The 18,694-nt window shown below is 60.8% G+C and overlaps 1 protein-coding gene across 1 annotated transcript in view; it reads right to left on the bottom strand.

Annotated features, from left to right (window-relative positions):
- The window catches only part of LOC138651560 (polyhomeotic-like protein 2), a 62,136-nt gene extending 60,422 nt beyond the window's left edge, over positions 1–1,714 (bottom strand). Inside the window, exon 1 of the mRNA XM_069741854.1 lies at positions 1,624–1,714. The gene's annotated coding sequence lies outside the window, so the exon portion shown is untranslated. The remainder of the gene's footprint in view (positions 1–1,623) is intronic.
- Positions 1,715–18,694: the final 16,980 nt, after the last annotated feature.

Here is an 18,694-nt window from a genome sequence, read left to right as displayed (position 1 = left end):
CCCCCCAGACACAGAGGAGACCCCACACACACAAGAGACCCTCAGACACACAAGGCATCCCCCCAGACACACAAGAGACCCCCAGACACACGGAAACCCCCCAGACACACAGGAGACCCCCAGACACACGGAAACCCCCCAGACACACAGGAGACCCCCAGACACACAAGGCATCCCCCACACACACGGAAACCCCCCAGACACAGAGGAGACCCCACACACACAAGAGACCCCCAGACACACAAGGCATCCCCCCAGACACAGTGGAGACCCCACACACATGGGAGCCCCCCCCACACACAAGGCATCCCCCAGACACACAGGAGCCCCCCCCCCCCGACACACGGAAACCGCCCACACACACGGGAGCCCCCCCCCACACACAAGGCATCCCCCAGACACACAGGAAACCCCCCCCCGACACACATGGAAACCGCCCACACACACGGGAGCCCCCCCAGACACACAAGGCATCCCCCAGACACACAGGAGCCCCCCCCCCCCGACACACGGAAACCGCCCACACACACGGGAGCCCCCCCAGACACACACAAGAGACCCCCAGACACACAAGGCATCCCCCAGACACACGGAAACCCCCCAGACACACGGGAGACCCCCGCACACACGGGAGACCCCCAGACGCACACGGGAGACCCCCAGACACACACGGGAGACCCCCAGACACAGGAGCCCCCCAGACACACGGCAGACCCCCAGACACACGGCAGACCCCCAGACACACACACACACAAGAGACCCCCAGACACACAAGGCATCCCCCAGACACACGGAAACCCCCCAGACACACGGGAGACCCCCACACACACGGGAGACCCCCAGACGCACACGGGAGACCCCCAGACACACACGGGAGACCCCCAGACACAGGAGCCCCCCAGACACACGGCAGACCCCCAGACACACGGCAGACCCCCAGACACACACACACACACACACACACAAGAGACCCCCAGACACACAAGGCATCCCCCAGACACACGGAAACCCCCCAGACACACGGGAGACCCCCACACACACGGGAGACCCCCACACACACACAGGAAACCCCCAGACACAGGAGACCCCCAGACACACGGGAGACCCCCAGACACACACAGGAGACCCCCAGACACACGGGAGACCCCCAGACACACGGGAGACCCCCAGACACACGGCAGACCCCCAGACACACGGCAGACCCCCAGACACACAGGAGACCCCCAGACACACGGAAACCCCCCAGACACACGGGAGACCCCAGACACACGGGAGACCCCCAGAGACACGGGAGCCCCCAGACACAGGAGACCCCCAGACACACGGGAGACCCCCAGACACAGGAGACCTCCAGACACACAGGAGACCCCCAGACACACAGGAGACCCCCAGACACACAGGAGCCCCCAGACACACAGGAGCCCCCAGACACACAGGAGCCCCCCAGACACAGGAGCCCCCCAGACACAGGAGACCCCCACACACACAGGAGACCCCCAGACACAGGAGACCCCCAGACACACGGCAGACCCCCAGACACACGGGAGCCCCCCAGACACACATCCTCTGCCCCTGTAGCTCCGCCCCGAGCTCTTGTCTCCGCCCACCCCGTACACCGGTCACCTGCAGCGTCCCGGGGCCCTCAGCTCTGCGGCCGGTGTGACGGCGGCTCCGGACCCGCTCTGCTCTTCTGCCGCCGCTTCCGGTCTCCACGGCTTTTGTTCTGATACAGGAGCGCACGCGTCCCGGCACAGCGGCCGCCATCACCGGGTTACCTAGCAACAGCCAATCAGGAGCGGAATCACTACACAGCTCATCCGGGTCCTCCGGGGAGAGAGACCCTGAGGGGCCACAGAAGAGACCGGAGACCCTGAGGGGCCACAGAAGAGACCGGAGACCCTGAGGGGCCACAGAAGAGACCGGAGACCCTGAGGGGCCACAGAAGAGAGAGGAGACCCTGAGGGGCCACAGAAGAGAGAGGAGACCCTGAGGGGCCACAGAAGAGACAGGAGACCCTGAGGGGCCACAGAAGAGACCCGGAGACCCTGAGGGGCCACAGAAGAGACCGGAGACCCTGAGGGGCCACAGAAGAGACAGGAGACCCTGAGGGGCCACAGAAGAGACAGGAGACCCTGAGGGGCCACAGAAGAGACAGGAGACCCTGAGGGGCCACAGAAGAGACAGGAGACCCTGAGGGGCCACAGAAGAGACCGGAGACCCTGAGGGGCCACAGAAGAGACCGGAGACCCTGAGGGGCCACAGAAGAGACCGGAGACCCTGAGGGGCCACAGAAGAGAGAGGAGACCCTGAGGGGCCACAGAAGAGAGAGGAGACCCTGAGGGGCCACAGAAGAGACAGGAGACCCTGAGGGGCCACAGAAGAGACAGGAGACCCTGAGGGGCCACAGAAGAGACAGGAGACCCTGAGGGGCCACAGAAGAGACCGGAGACCCTGAGGGGCCACAGAAGAGAGAGGAGACCCTGAGGGGCCACAGAAGAGAGAGGAGACCCTGAGGGGCCACAGAAGAGACAGGAGACCCTGAGGGGCCACAGAAGAGACAGGAGACCCTGAGGGGCCACAGAAGAGACAGGAGACCCTGAGGGGCCACAGAAGAGACCGGAGACCCTGAGGGGCCACAGAAGAGACCGGAGACCCTGAGGGGCCACAGAAGAGACCGGAGACCCTGAGGGGCCACAGAAGAGACCGGAGACCCTGAGGGGCCACAGAAGAGACAGGAGACCAGGAGGGGCCACAGAAGAGACCGGAGACCCTGAGGGGCCACAGAAGAGACAGGAGACCAGGAGGGGCCACAGAAGAGACCGGAGACCCTGAGGGGCCACAGAAGAGACAGGAGACCCTGAGGGGCCACAGAAGAGACCGGAGACCCTGGGGGGCCACAGAAAAGACAGGAGACCAGGAGGGACCACAGAAGAGACAGGAGACCCTGAGGGGCCACAGAAGAGACCGGAGACCCTGAGGGGCCACAGAAGAGACCCGGAGACCCTGAGGGGCCACAGAAAAGACAGGAGACCAGAAGGGGCCACAGAAGAGACCGGAGACCCTGAGGGGCCACAGAAGAGACCGGAGACCCTGAGGGGCCACAGAAGAGAGAGGAGACCCTGAGGGGCCACAGAAGAGAGAGGAGACCCTGAGGGGCCACAGAAGAGACAGGAGACCCTGAGGGGCCACAGAAGAGACCCGGAGACCCTGAGGGGCCACAGAAGAGACCGGAGACCCTGAGGGGCCACAGAAGAGACAGGAGACCCTGAGGGGCCACAGAAGAGACAGGAGACCCTGAGGGGCCACAGAAGAGACAGGAGACCCTGAGGGGCCACAGAAGAGACAGGAGACCCTGAGGGGCCACAGAAGAGACCGGAGACCCTGAGGGGCCACAGAAGAGACCGGAGACCCTGAGGGGCCACAGAAGAGACCGGAGACCCTGAGGGGCCACAGAAGAGAGAGGAGACCCTGAGGGGCCACAGAAGAGAGAGGAGACCCTGAGGGGCCACAGAAGAGACAGGAGACCCTGAGGGGCCACAGAAGAGACAGGAGACCCTGAGGGGCCACAGAAGAGACAGGAGACCCTGAGGGGCCACAGAAGAGACCGGAGACCCTGAGGGGCCACAGAAGAGAGAGGAGACCCTGAGGGGCCACAGAAGAGAGAGGAGACCCTGAGGGGCCACAGAAGAGAGAGGAGACCCTGAGGGGCCACAGAAGAGACAGGAGACCCTGAGGGGCCACAGAAGAGACAGGAGACCCTGAGGGGCCACAGAAGAGACAGGAGACCCTGAGGGGCCACAGAAGAGACCGGAGACCCTGAGGGGCCACAGAAGAGACCGGAGACCCTGAGGGGCCACAGAAGAGACAGGAGACCAGGAGGGGCCACAGAAGAGACCGGAGACCCTGAGGGGCCACAGAAGAGACAGGAGACCAGGAGGGGCCACAGAAGAGACCGGAGACCCTGAGGGGCCACAGAAGAGACAGGAGACCCTGAGGGGCCACAGAAGAGACCGGAGACCCTGGGGGGCCACAGAAAAGACAGGAGACCAGGAGGGACCACAGAAGAGACAGGAGACCCTGAGGGGCCACAGAAGAGACCGGAGACCCTGAGGGGCCACAGAAGAGACCCGGAGACCCTGAGGGGCCACAGAAAAGACAGGAGACCAGGAGGGACCACAGAAGAGACAGGAGACCCTGAGGGGGCCACAGAAGAGACCGGAGACCCTGAGGGGCCACAGAAGAGACCCGGAGACCCTGAGGGGCCACAGAAGAGACCGGAGACCAGGAGGGGCCACAGAAGAGACCCGGAGGGGCCACAGAAGAGACAGGAGACCCTGAGGGGCCACAGAAGAGAGAGGAGACCAGGAGGGGCCACAGAAGAGACAGGAGACCAGAAGGGGCCACAGAAGAGAGAGGAGACCAGGAGGGACCACAGAAGAGACAGGAGACCCTGAGGGGCCACAGAAGAGACCGGAGACCCTGAGGGGCCACAGAAGAGACCCGGAGACCCGGAGGGGCCACAGAAGAGACAGGAGACCCTGAGGGGCCACAGAAGAGAGAGCAGACCAGGAGGGGCCACAGAAGAGAGAGGAGACCAGGAGGGGCCACAGAAGAGAGAGGAGACCAGGAGGGACCACAGAAGAGACAGGAGACCCTGAGGGGCCACAGAAGAGACAGGAGACCCTGAGGGGCCACAGAAGAGACCGGAGACCCTGAGGGGCCACAGAAAAGACAGGAGACCAGGAGGGACCACAGAAGAGACAGGAGACCCTGAGGGGCCACAGAAGAGACAGGAGACCCTGAGGGGCCACAGAAGAGACCGGAGACCCTGAGGGGCCACAGAAAAGACAGGAGACCAGGAGGGACCACAGAAGAGACAGGAGACCCTGAGGGGCCACAAAAGAGACCGGAGACCCTGAGGGGCCACAGAAGAGACAGGAGACCCTGAGGGGCCACAGAAGAGACCCGGAGACCCTGAGGGGCCACAGAAGAGACTGGAGACCCGGAGGGGCCACAGAAGAGACAGGAGACCCTGAGGGGCCACAGAAGAGAGAGGAGACCAGGAGGGGCCACAGAAGAGACAGGAGACCAGGAGGGGCCACAGAAGAGAGAGGAGACCAGGAGGGACCACAGAAGAGACAGGAGACCCTGAGGGGCCACAGAAGAGACAGGAGACCCTGAGGGGCCACAGAAGAGACAGGAGACCCTGAGGGGCCACAGAAGAGACAGGAGACCAGGAGGGGCCACAGAAGAGAGAGGAGACCAGGAGGGGCCACAGAAGAGAGAGGAGACCCGGAGGGGCCACAGAAGAGACAGGAGACCAGGAGGGGCCACAGAAGAGACAGGAGACCCGGTGGAGCCACAGAAGAGACCCGGAGACCCTGAGGGGCCACAGAAAAGACAGGAGACCAGGAGGGACCACAGAAGAGACAGGAGACCCTGAGGGGGCCACAGAAGAGACCGGAGACCCTGAGGGGCCACAGAAGAGACCCGGAGACCCTGAGGGGCCACAGAAGAGACCGGAGACCAGGAGGGGCCACAGAAGAGACCCGGAGGGGCCACAGAAGAGACAGGAGACCCTGAGGGGCCACAGAAGAGAGAGGAGACCAGGAGGGGCCACAGAAGAGACAGGGGACCAGGAGGGGCCACAGAAGAGAGAGGAGACCAGGAGGGACCACAGAAGAGACAGGAGACCCTGAGGGGCCACAGAAGAGACCGGAGACCCTGAGGGGCCACAGAAGAGACCCGGAGGGGCCACAGAAGAGACAGGAGACCCTGAGGGGCCACAGAAGAGAGAGCAAACCAGGAGGGGCCACAGAAGAGACAGGAGACCAGGAGGGGCCACAGAAGAGAGAGGAGACCAGGAGGGACCACAGAAGAGACAGGAGACCCTGAGGGGCCACAGAAGAGACAGGAGACCCTGAGGGGCCACAGAAGAGACCGGAGACCCTGAGGGGCCACAGAAAAGACAGGAGACCAGGAGGGACCACAGAAGAGACAGGAGACCCTGAGGGGCCACAGAAGAGACAGGAGACCCTGAGGGGCCACAGAAGAGACCGGAGACCCTGAGGGGCCACAGAAAAGACAGGAGACCAGGAGGGACCACAGAAGAGACAGGAGACCCTGAGGGGCCACAGAAGAGACCGGAGACCCTGAGGGGCCACAGAAGAGACAGGAGACCCTGAGGGGCCACAGAAGAGACCCGGAGACCCTGAGGGGCCACAGAAGAGACTGGAGACCCGGAGGGGCCACAGAAGAGACAGGAGACCAGGAGGGGCCACAGAAGAGAGAGGAGACCAGGAGGGACCACAGAAGAGACAGGAGACCCTGAGGGGCCACAGAAGAGACAGGAGACCCTGAGGGGCCACAGAAGAGACAGGAGACCCTGAGGGGCCACAGAAGAGACAGGAGACCAGGAGGGGCCACAGAAGAGAGAGGAGACCAGGAGGGGCCACAGAAGAGAGAGGAGACCCGGAGGGGCCACAGAAGAGACAAGAGACCAGGAGGGGCCACAGAAGAGACAGGAGACCCGGAGGAGCCACAGAAGAGACCAGAGACCAGGAGGGGCCACAGAATAGAGAGGAGACCAGGAGGAGCCACAGAAGAGAGAGGAGACCCGGAGGGGCCACAGAAGAGACACTGAGGGGCCACAGAAGAGAGAGGAGACCAGGAGGGGCCACAGAAGAAACAGGAGACCCGGAGGGGCCACAGAAGAGACAAGAGACCAGGAGGGGCCACAGAAGAGACAGGAGACCCGGAGGAGCCACAGAAGAGAGAGGAGACCAGGAGGGGCCACAGAAGAGAGAGGAGACCAGGAGGGGCCACAGAAGAGAGAGGAGACCAGGAGGGGCCACAGAAGAGACCGGAGACCAGGAGGGGCCACAGAAGGGACAAGAGACCAGGAGGGGCCACATAAGAGAGAGGAGACCAGGAGAGGCCACAGAAGAGACAGGAGACCAGGAGGGGCCACAGAAGAGAGAGGAGACCAGGAGGGGCCACAGAAGAGACCAGGAGGGACCACAGAAGAGAGAGGAGACCAGGAGGAGCCACAGAAGAGACCGGAGACCCGGAGAGGCCACAGAAGAGAGAGGAGACCAGGAGGGGCCACAGAAGAGACAGGAGACCAGGAGGGGCCACAGAAGAGACAGGAGACCAGGAGGGGCGACAGAAGAGACAGGAGACCAGGAGGGGCCACAGAAGAGACAGGAGACCAGGAGGGGCCACAGAAGAGACAGGAGACCAGGAGGGGCCACAGAAGAGACAGGAGACCAGGAGGGGCCACAGAAGAGACAGGAGACCAGGAGGGGCCACAGAAGAGACAGGAGACCAGGAGGGGCCACAGAAGAGACCGGAGACCCGGAGAGGCCACAGAAGAGAGAGGAGACCCGGAGGGGCCACAGAAGAGAGAGGAGACCCTGGGGGGCCACAGAAGAGAGAGGAGACCCGGAGGGGCCACAGAAGAGACAGGAGACCAGGAGGGGCCACAGAAGAGACCAGGAGGGGACACAGAAGAGAGAGGAGACCAGGAGGGGCCACAGAAGAGAGAGGAGACCAGGAGGGGCCACAGAAGAGAGAGGAGACCAGGAGGGGCCACAGAAGAGACCAGGAGGGGACACAGAAGAGAGAGGAGACCAGGAGGGGCCACAGAAGAGAGAGGAGACCAGGAGGGGCCACAGAAGAGACAGGAGACCAGGAGGGGCCACAGAAGAGAGAGGAGACCAGGAGGGGCCACAGAAGAGAGGAGACCAGGAGGGGCCACAGAAGAGACAGGAGACCAGGAGGGGCCACAGAAGAGACAGGAGACCCGGAGGGGCCACAGAAGAGACAGGAGACCAGGAGGGGCCACAGAAGAGACAGGAGACCCGGAGGGGCCACAGAAGAGAGAGGAGACCAGGAGGGGCCACAGAAGAGACCAGGAGGGGACACAGAAGAGAGAGGAGACCAGGAGGGGCCACAGAAGAGAGAGGAGACCAGGAGGGGCCACAGAAGAGAGAGGAGACCAGGAGGGGCCACAGAAGAGACCAGGAGGGGACACAGAAGAGAGAGGAGACCAGGAGGGGCCACAGAAGAGAGAGGAGGCCAGGAGGGGCCACAGAAGAGAGAGGAGACCAGGAGGGGCCACAGAAGAGACAGGAGACCAGGAGGGGCCACAGAAGAGAGAGGAGACCAGGAGGGGCCACAGAAGAGAGAGGAGACCCGGAGGGGCCACAGAAGAGAGAGGAGACCAGGAGGGGCCACAGAAGAGACAGGAGACCAGGAGGGGCCACAGAAGAGACAGGAGACCCGGAGGGGCCACAGAAGAGACAGGAGACCAGGAGGGGCCACAGAAGAGACAGGAGACCCGGAGGGGCCACAGAAGAGAGAGGAGACCAGGAGGGGCCACAGAAGAGACAGGAGACCAGGAGGGGCCACAGAAGAGAGAGGAGACCAGGAGGGGCCACAGAAGAGACAGGAGACCCGGAAAGGCCACAGAAGAGACAGGAGACCAGGAGGGGCCACAGAAGAGACAGGAGACCCGGAGGGGCCACAGAAGAGAGAGGAGACCAGGAGGGGCCACAGAAGAGACAGGAGACCAGGAGGGGCCACAGAAGAGAGAGGAGACCAGGAGGGGCCACAGAAGAGACGGGAGACCCGGAAAGGCCACAGAAGAGAACGGAGACCCGGAGGGGCCACAGAAGAGAGAGGAGACCAGGAGGGGCCACAGAAGAGACAGACCAGGAGGGGCCACAGAAAAGACAGGAGACCAGGAGGGACCACAGAAGAGACAGGAGACCCTGAGGGGCCACAGAAGAGACCGGAGACCCTGAGGGGCCACAGAAGAGACCGGAGACCCTGAGGGGCCAAAGAAGAGACCCGGAGACCCTGAGGGGCCACAGAAGAGACAGGAGACCCTGAGGGGCCACAGAAGAGAGAGGAGACCAGGAGGGGCCACAGAAGAGACAGGAGACCAGGAGGGGCCACAGAAGAGAGAGGAGACCAGGAGGGACCACAGAAGAGACAGGAGACCCTGAGGGGCCACAGAAGAGACAGGAGACCCTGAGGGGCCACAGAAGAGACAGGAGACCCTGAGGGGCCACAGAAGAGACAGGAGACCAGGAGGGGCCACAGAAGAGAGAGGAGACCAGGAGGGGCCACAGAAGAGAGAGGAGACCCGGAGGGGCCACAGAAGAGACAAGAGACCAGGAGGGGCCACAGAAGAGACAGGAGACCCGGAGGAGCCACAGAAGAGACCGGAGACCAGGAGGGGCCACAGAAGAGAGAGGAGACCAGGAGGAGCCACAGAAGAGAGAGGAGACCCGGAGGGGCCACAGAAGAGACACTGAGGGGCCACAGAAGAGAGAGGAGACCAGGAGGGGCCACAGAAGAGACAGGAGACCCGGAGGGGCCACAGAAGAGACAAGAGACCAGGAGGGGCCACAGAAGAGACAGGAGACCCGGAGGAGCCACAGAAGAGAGAGGAGACCAGGAGGGGCCACAGAAGAGAGAGGAGACCAGGAGGGGCCACAGAAGAGAGAGGAGACCAGGAGGGGCCACAGAAGAGACCGGAGACCAGGAGGGGCCACAGAAGGGACAAGAGACCAGGAGGGGCCACAGAAAAGAGAGGAGACCAGGAGGGGCCACAGAAGAGACAGGAGACCAGGAGGGGCCACAGAAGAGAGAGGAGACCAGGAGGGGCCACAGAAGAGACCAGGAGGGACCACAGAAGAGAGAGGAGACCAGGAGGAGCCACAGAAGAGACCGGAGACCCGGAGAGGCCACAGAAGAGAGAGGAGACCAGGAGGGGCCACAGAAGAGACAGGAGACCAGGAGGGGCCACAGAAGAGACAGGAGACCAGGAGGGGCGACAGAAGAGACAGGAGACCAGGAGGGGCCACAGAAGAGACAGGAGACCCGGAGGGGCCACAGAAGAGACAGGAGACCAGGAGGGGCCACAGAAGAGACAGGAGACCAGGAGGGGCCACAGAAGAGACATGAGACCAGGAGGGGCCACAGAAGAGACAGGAGACCAGGAGGGGCCACAGAAGAGACAGGAGACCAGGAGGGGCCACAGAAGAGACCGGAGACCCGGAGAGGCCACAGAAGAGAGAGGAGACCCGGAGGGGCCACAGAAGAGAGAGGAGACCCTGGGGGGCCACAGAAGAGAGAGGAGACCCGGAGGGGCCACAGAAGAGAGAGGAGACCCTGGGGGGCCACAGAAGAGAGAGGAGACCCGGAGGGGCCACAGAAGAGACAGGAGACCAGGAGGGGCCACAGAAGAGACCAGGAGGGGACACAGAAGAGAGAGGAGACCAGGAGGGGCCACAGAAGAGAGAGGAGACCAGGAGGGGCCACAGAAGAGACAGGAGACCAGGAGGGGCCACAGAAGAGAGAGGAGACCAGGAGGGGCCACAGAAGAGACCAGGAGGGACCACAGAAGAGAGAGGAGACCAGGAGGAGCCACAGAAGAGACCGGAGACCCGGAGAGGCCACAGAAGAGAGAGGAGACCAGGAGGGGCCACAGAAGAGACAGGAGACCAGGAGGGGCCACAGAAGAGACAGGAGACCAGGAGGGGCGACAGAAGAGACAGGAGACCAGGAGGGGCCACAGAAGAGACAGGAGACCCGGAGGGGCCACAGAAGAGACAGGAGACCAGGAGGGGCCACAGAAGAGACAGGAGACCAGGAGGGGCCACAGAAGAGACAGGAGACCAGGAGGGGCCACAGAAGAGACAGGAGAGCAGGAGGGGCCACAGAAGAGACCGGAGACCCGGAGAGGCCACAGAAGAGAGAGGAGACCCGGAGGGGCCACAGAAGAGAGAGGAGACCCTGGGGGGCCACAGAAGAGAGAGGAGACCCGGAGGGGCCACAGAAGAGACAGGAGACCAGGAGGGGCCACAGAAGAGACCAGGAGGGGACACAGAAGAGAGAGGAGACCAGGAGGGGCCACAGAAGAGAGAGGAGACCAGGAGGGGCCACAGAAGAGAGAGGAGACCAGGAGGGGCCACAGAAGAGACCAGGAGGGGACACAGAAGAGAGAGGAGACCAGGAGGGGCCACAGAAGAGAGAGGAGACCAGGAGGGGCCACAGAAGAGACAGGAGACCAGGAGGGGCCACAGAAGAGAGAGGAGACCAGGAGGGGCCACAGAAGAGAGGAGACCAGGAGGGGCCACAAAAGAGACAGGAGACCAGGAGGGGCCACAGAAGAGACAGGAGACCCGGAGGGGCCACAGAAGAGACAGGAGACCAGGAGGGGCCACAGAAGAGACAGGAGACCCGGAGGGGCCACAGAAGAGAGAGGAGACCAGGAGGGGCCACAGAAGAGACCAGGAGGGGACACAGAAGAGAGAGGAGACCAGGAGGGGCCACAGAAGAGAGAGGAGACCAGGAGGGGCCACAGAAGAGAGAGGAGACCAGGAGGGGCCACAGAAGAGAGAGGAGGCCAGGAGGGGCCACAGAAGAGAGAGGAGACCAGGAGGGGCCACAGAAGAGACAGGAGACCAGGAGGGGCCACAGAAGAGAGAGGAGACCAGGAGGGGCCACAGAAGAGAGAGGAGACCCGGAGGGGCCACAGAAGAGAGAGGAGACCAGGAGGGGCCAGAGAAGAGACAGGAGACCAGGAGGGGCCACAGAAGAGACAGGAGACCCGGAGGGGCCACAGAAGAGACAGGAGACCAGGAGGGGCCACAGAAAAGACAGGAGACCCGGAGGGGCCACAGAAGAGAGAGGAGACCAGGAGGGGCCACAGAAGAGACAGGAGACCAGGAGGGGCCACAGAAGAGAGAGGAGACCAGGAGGGGCCACAGAAGAGACAGGAGACCCGGAAAGGCCACAGAAGAGACAGGAGACCAGGAGGGGCCACAGAAGAGACAGGAGACCCGGAGGGGCCACAGAAGAGAGAGGAGACCAGGAGGGGCCACAGAAGAGACAGGAGACCAGGAGGGGCCACAGAAGAGAGAGGAGACCAGGAGGGGCCACAGAAGAGACAGGAGACCCGGAAAGGCCACAGAAGAGACCGGAGACCCGGAGGGGCCACAGAAGAGAGAGGAGACCAGGAGGGGCCACAGAAGAGACAGACCAGGAGGGGCCACAGAAGAGACAGGAGACCAGGAGGAGCCACAGAAGAGACAGGAGACCTGGAGGGGCCACAGAAGAGACAGGAGACCAGGAGGGGCCACAGAAGAGACAGGAGACCCGGAGGGGCCACAGAAGAGAGAGGAGACCAGGAGGGGCCACAGAAGAGACAGGAGACCCGGAGGGGCCACAGAAGAGACAGGAGACCCGGAGGGGCCACAGAAGAGACAGGAGACCAGGAGGGGCCACAGAAGAGACAGGAGACCCGGAGGGGCCACAGAAGAGAGAGGAGACCAGGAGGAGCCACAGAAGAGACCGGAGACCCGGAGAGGCCACAGAAGAGAGAGGAGACCAGGAGGGGCCACAGAAGAGACAGGAGACCAGGAGGGGCCACAGAAGAAACAGGAGACCAGGAGGGGCCACAGAAGAGACCGGAGACCCGGAGAGGCCACAGAAGAGAGAGGAGACCCGGAGGGGCCACAGAAGAGAGAGGTGACCCTGGGGGGCCACAGAAGAGAGAGGAGACCCGGAGGGGCCACAGAAGAGACAGGAGACCAGGAGGGGCCACAGAAGAGACCAGGAGGGGACACAGAAGAGAAAGGAGACCAGGAGGGGCCACAGAAGAGAGAGGAGACCAGGAGGGGCCACAGAAGAGAGAGGAGACCAGGAGGGGCCACAGAAGAGACCAGGAGAGGACACAGAAGAGAGAGGAGACCAGGAGGGGCCACAGAAGAGACAGGAGACCAGGAGGGGCCACAGAAGAGAGAGGAGACCAGGAGGGGCCACAGAAGAGAGAGGAGACCAGGAGGGGCCACAGTAGAGAGAGGAGACCAGGAGGGGCCACAGAAGAGACAGGAGACCAGGAGGGGCCACAGAAGAGACAGGAGACCCGGAGGGGCCACAGAAGAGACAGGAGACCCGGAGGGGCCACAGAAGAGACAGGAGACCCGGAGGGGCCACAGAAGAGAGAGGAGACCAGGAGGGGCCACAGAAGAGACAGGAGACCAGGAGGGGCCACAGAAGAGAGAGGAGACCAGGAAGGGCCACAGAAGAGACAGGAGACCCGGAGGGGCCACAGAAGAGACCGGAGACCCGGAGGGGCCACAGAAGAGAGAGGAGACCAGGAGGGGCCACAGAAGAGACAGACCAGGAGGGGCCACAGAAGAGACAGGAGACCAGGAGGGGCCACAGAAGAGAGAGACCAGGAGGGGCCACAGAAGAGAGAGACCAGGAGGGGCCACAGAAGAGACAGGAGACCAGGAGGGACCACAGAAGAAACAGGAGACCAGGAGGGGCCACAGAACAGAGAGACCAGGAGGGGCCACAGAAGAGAGAGGAGACCAGGAGGGGCCACAAAAGAGAGACCGGAGACCAGGAGTGGCCACAGAAGAGAGAGGAGACCAGGAGGGACCACAGAAGAGACAGGAGACCCGGAGGGGCCACAGAAGAGACAGGAGACCAGGAGGGGCCACAGAAGAGAGAGGAGACCAGGAGGGGCCACAGAAGAGACCCTGAGGGTCTACAGAAAAGACCGGATACCAGGAGGGGCCACAGAAGAGACAGGAGACCAGGAGGGGCCACAGAAGAGACCGGAGACCAGGAGGGGCCACAGAAGAGACAGGAGACCAGGAGGGGCCACAGAAGAGACCGGAGACCAGGAGGGGCCACAGAAGAGACCGGAGACGAGGAGTGGCCACAGAATAGAGAGGAGACCAGGAGGGGCCACAGAAGGGACAAGAGACCAGGAGGGGCCACAGAAGAGACCCTGAGGGTCTACAGAAGAGACAGGAGACCAGGAGGGGCCACAGAAGAGAGAGGAGACCAGGAGGAGCCACAGAAGAGAGAGGAGACCAGGAGGGGCCACAGGAGACCAGGAGGGGCCACAGAAGAGACAGGAGACCAGGAGGGGCCACAGAAGAGACCGGAGACCAGGAGGGGCCACAGAAGAGACCGGAGACCCGGAGGGGCCACAGAAGAGACAGGAGACCCGGAAGGGCCACAGAAGAGACAGGAGACCCGGAGGGACCACAGGAGAGACAGGAGACCCGGAGGGACCACAGGAGACCAGGAGGGGCCACAGAAGAGACAGGAGACCAGGAGGGGCCACAGAAGAGACCGGAGACCCGGAGGGGCCACAGAAGAGACAGGAGACCCGGAAGGGCCACAGAAGAGACAGGAGACCCGGAGGGACCACAGGAGAGACAGGAGACCCGGAAGGGCCACAGAAGAGACAGGAGACCCGGAGGGACCACAGGAGAGACAGGAGACCAGGAGGAGCCACAGAAGAGACAGGAGACCAGGAGGGGCCACAGAAGAGACAGGAGACCAGGAGGGGCCACAGAAGAGACAGGAGACCAGGAGGAGCTACAGAAGAAACAGGAGACCAGGAGGGGCCACAGAAGAGACAGGAGACCAGGAGGAGCCATAGAAGAGACAGGAGACCAGGAGGAACCACAGAAGAGACAGGAGACAAGGAGGGGCCACAGAAGGGAGAACAGGAGGAGCCACAGAAGAGACAGGAGACCAGGAGGGACCACAGAAGAGACAGGAGACCAGGAGGGGCCACAGAAGAGACAGGAGACCCGGAGGGGCCACAGAAGAGTGAGGAGACCCGGAGGGGCCACAGAAGAGACAGGAGACCAGGAGGGGCCACAGAAGAGACAGGAGACCAGGAGGGGCCACAGAAGAGACAGGAGACCAGGAGGAGCTACAGAAGAAACAGGAGACCAGGAGGGGCCACAGAAGAGACAGGAGACCAGGAGGGACCACAGAAGAGACAGGAGACCAGGAGGGGTCACAGAGGAGACAAGGAGGGGCCACAGAAGGGAGACCAGGAGGGGCCACAGAAGAGACAGGAGACCAGGAGAAGCCACAGAAGAGACGAGACCAGGAGGGGCCACAGAAGAGAGAGACCAGGAGGGGCCACAGAAGAGACAGGAGACCCGGAGGGGCCACAGAAGAGACAGGAGACCAGGAGGGGCCACAGAAGAGAAAAGAGACCAGGACGGGCCACAGAAGAGACAAGGAGGGGACACAGAAGAGACAGGAGGGGCCACAGAAGAGAGGGGGGGCCACACCCCGAGGGGCCACAGAAGAGAGAGACCAGGAGGGGCCACAGAAGGGAGAGACCAGGAGGGGCTACAGAAGGGAGAGGAGACCAGGAGGGGCCACAGAGGAGAGAGACCCAGAGGGGCCACAGAAGGAGAGAGAGACTCGGAGGGGCCACAGGAGACCCGGAGGGGCCACAGAAGGGAAAGAACAGTAGGGGCCACAAAAGATGTGGGCCAGATATACGGGGATAAGATGAGGAGGGGCAGATAAACAGGGATAAGATGAGGAGGGGCAGATATACGGGGATAAGATGAGGAGGGGCAGATATACAGGGATAAGATGAGGAGGGGCAGATATACAGGGATAAGATGAGGAGGGGCAGATATACGGGGATGAGATGAGGGGCAGATATACGGGGATATGATGAGAAGGGGCAGATATACAGGGATAAGATGAGGAGGGGTAGATATATGGGAATAAGATGAAGAGGGGCAGATATACGGGGATAAGATGAGGAGGGGCAGATATACGGGGAAATGATGAGGAGGGGCAGATATATGGGGATATGATGAGGAGGGGCAGATATACGGGGATACGATGAGGAGGGGCAGATATATGGGGATATGATGAGGAGGGGCAGATATACGGGGATAAGGAGGGGCAGATATATGGGGATATGATGAGGAGGGGCAGATATACAGGGATAAGATGAGGAAGGGCAGATATACGGGGATAAGATGAGGAGGGGCAGATATACGGGGATATGATGAGGAGGGGCAGATATATGGGGATTTGATGAGGGGCAGATATACAGGAGTATGAGGAGGGGCAGATATACGGGGATAAGCTGAGGAGGGGCAGATATACGGGGATATGAGGAGGGGCAGATATACAGGGATAAGATGAGGAGGGGCAGATATACGGGGATAAGCTGAGGAGGGGCAGATATACGGGGATAAGATGAGAAGGGGCAGATATTCGGGGATATGATGAGGAGGGGCAGATATACAGGGATAAGATGAGGAGGGGCAGATATACGGGGATAAGATGAGTAGCAGATATACGGGGATAAGATGAGTGGAAGATATACGGGGATAAGATGAGGGGCAGATATTCGGGGATATGATGAGGAGGGGCAGATATACGGGGATGTAACGGGGGTCTACCAAGCTGGGGTACCTCTTTCAGTACCACCCCGTGTTCCAGGAGGTCCACTCTGCTTTGGCTGGAGTCTGAATGAAGGACGCTGGCTGGAATTGCTTGGTTACATGGGTGCATATAAAAGATCACTGCTTTTCCTCGTATTTCCAGTCTGACAACACTTTACTTACAGGACACAGAATATATAACACAGATACACAGGGCAGGCCAATAGAATAGCGGCAGGCCAGACATACATTACAATAGCCGCAGGTGGCCGGAGCCTGCCAATATTTACTGTGGGAATTACAAAGGTGGTGGGGCGGACAAAAGGGGAATATGGTGTCCCCTCTGCCCAGGGCACAGCCTGTGGGCTGATGCAATAGGGACATGCATCTCACATGGAACCTATTATATATGCATATAACAGCACAACATATTCTGGGTGCCGAGTGGTTCCGTAACACGGCTCCCCTTTTCAGCGACGCGATCGGCAAACACAGTCTGATCCTTAACGGATCGGTTTGGGGATGACCGAAGTTTATGGGGTTGGTACAAGTTCCGTTTGTCGACTTAGTCCATCGGCGTTACCGTTTTGTTTGCAGGGTCTGTAGTGGATGGTGAAGTCCAGAGGTTGTAGAGCTAAACTCCACCACAGCAATCTGGTGGTATCTCCGGGGACCCGATTAAGCCAGACTTAGGGATTATGGTCCGTTAGGAGGGAAAACTGTCGTCCATACAAATATGGTTGCAACTTTTTGAGTGCCAATACTACCGCCAGGCACTCCGTCTCTATGGCCGCATAGCTTACTTCATGGGGCAGTAGTTTCCAACTCAGGTAAGCTACCGGGTGTTCTTGGGCATCCGTCCCGACTTGGCTCAGTACTGCCCCCAATCCAAACATAGAAGCGTCTGTGTGAACAAGGAAACGTTTAGCTGGATCGGGTGCGGCCAATACAAGGGTATTGGTGAGGGCGTCCTTTAGTTGGTGGAAGGCTTCCTCACACTCTGGGGTTCAGGTTAACTGGCGGGGTTGGTTCTTACGGGTCAGATCAGTGAGGGGCTTGGCCACGCTGCTGTAATTGGGAACGAATTTCCTCTAATATCCCGCTGTCCCTAGAAACGCCATGACCTGGGTTTTAGTGCGTGGGGTGGGCCATTTGGCTATGGCCTCAATCTTGGCTGGTTCTGGTCTCTGTTTCCCACTTCCGGACCAATGCCCTAAATACTGAACCTCTGCTTTGCCCACGTGACACTTGTTTGGGTTCAGGGTGATTCCGGCCTTGTGGATCCTGTCTAATACTGTCTCTAGGTGATTTAGATGCTCTTCTCATGTTGCGCTGTAGATGGCTATGTCATCCAGGTAGGCACACGCATAGTCCTGGAGACCATCCAGAAGCCGGTCAGCCAGCCTCTGGAATGTCATCGGGGCATTCTTCATCCCAAATGGCATAACTCGAAACTGGAATAAGCCGAATAGCGTTAGGACTAAGGGGAATCTGCCAGTAGCCTTTGCATAGATCAATGGTGGTAAAATACTTTGCCCCCGCCAGCCGGTCTAACAACTCATCCACAAGCGGCATGGGATATGCATCCATCACTGTTTTCTCATAGAGCTTACGATAGTCTACACAAAACCGTGTAGTCCCATCCTTCTTGGGCACTAACACTACGGGGGATGCCCAGGGACTGACTCTTCAATGACCGCTAAATGCAACATCTCTTGTATCTCTTGTTGCATCCCCTCTCGTACAGACTCAGGGACGCGGAAGGGGGGTTGTCGCAGAGGGGTCTGATCCTGGGTCTCAACCTTGTATTGTGCCAGGCGAGTGTACCCTGGTCTCCCCGAAAACATCCTCTGTCGCTGCCTCAACAACTCCGCCTGCTGTCTCTCCCGGGGACCTAAGTCTTCACCCCAGTGTACCTGGTCCCATGTTTTAGACTGAGTCCTCTCCCCTAAGACATCAGGCAAGGGAAGTCCGGCTAAATCCTCTGCTTCAGGTGCACAGATGGCCACTACCTCTTCAGGGCGCTCCTGGTAGGGCTTCAGCATATTCACGTGGAACATGCGGATAACCCTGGGGTCGTCACAATCAGCGACATAGGTTGTGTCGGCTATTTTCCCCACTACCTGGTAGGGCCGCTGCCATGCAGCTTGGAACCTGTTCTGCTTGGTGGGCTCTAACACCAGGACCTTCTGCCCTATTTCCAAGGTGCGCTCTCTGTCCCTCCGATCGTACCATACGCGCTGGCGCCGCTAGGCCACTTGCATGTTCCCACGTACAGCCTGGGTCAGCTCCTGTAGACGGTCCCGGAATTCCAGCACATAGGGTACAATAGGTACCCCTTCTATGATGCCCTCCCCTTCCCAGTGTTCTAGCACTGAGTCTAGGGGTACCCTTACCTGTCTCTAGTATACCAGTTCAAACTGGGAGAACCCCATGGATTCTTG

Source organism: Ranitomeya imitator, chromosome 10 (assembly GCF_032444005.1).
Source record: "Ranitomeya imitator isolate aRanImi1 chromosome 10, aRanImi1.pri, whole genome shotgun sequence".
Classification (NCBI taxonomy): Eukaryota; Metazoa; Chordata; class Amphibia; order Anura; family Dendrobatidae; genus Ranitomeya; species Ranitomeya imitator.
This window is presented reverse-complemented; position numbering and strand designations above follow the sequence as displayed.